The following is a 395-nucleotide window of genomic DNA, read 5'->3' as shown; positions in this document are numbered from 1 at the left end:
TGATCAAATTTAACTGGATTACCTGTCCATGCCTCTTCTGCGACCTTGCCACCCAATGATGCTCGAGGTGATCTATTGATGAGATAGCATGTCATATTCACAACCTCTGCCCAGAAACTCTTAGGAAGCCCTGCATTCAGTCTCAAGCATCTTGCTCTTTCAGTTAAGGACCTATTCATCCTTTCTGCTACACTATTTTGCTGTGGTGTCTTCCGCACTGAAAAATGCCTCTGAATCGCATGCTCCTCACAGAACTTCTGAAACTGTGAATCAGTGTACTCTGTGCCATTTCGGACCTCAAATACTTGATCTTTTTGCCAGTTTGGTTCTCCACCTCAGCTTTCCACAGCTTGAATTTAGAGAAGACTTCAGATTTCTGCTTCAAGAAATACACC

The sequence above is a fragment of the Phalaenopsis equestris genome, unplaced genomic scaffold, assembly GCF_001263595.1.
Source record: "Phalaenopsis equestris unplaced genomic scaffold, ASM126359v1 Scaffold000938, whole genome shotgun sequence".
Classification (NCBI taxonomy): Eukaryota; Viridiplantae; Streptophyta; class Magnoliopsida; order Asparagales; family Orchidaceae; genus Phalaenopsis; species Phalaenopsis equestris.
This window is presented reverse-complemented; position numbering follows the sequence as displayed.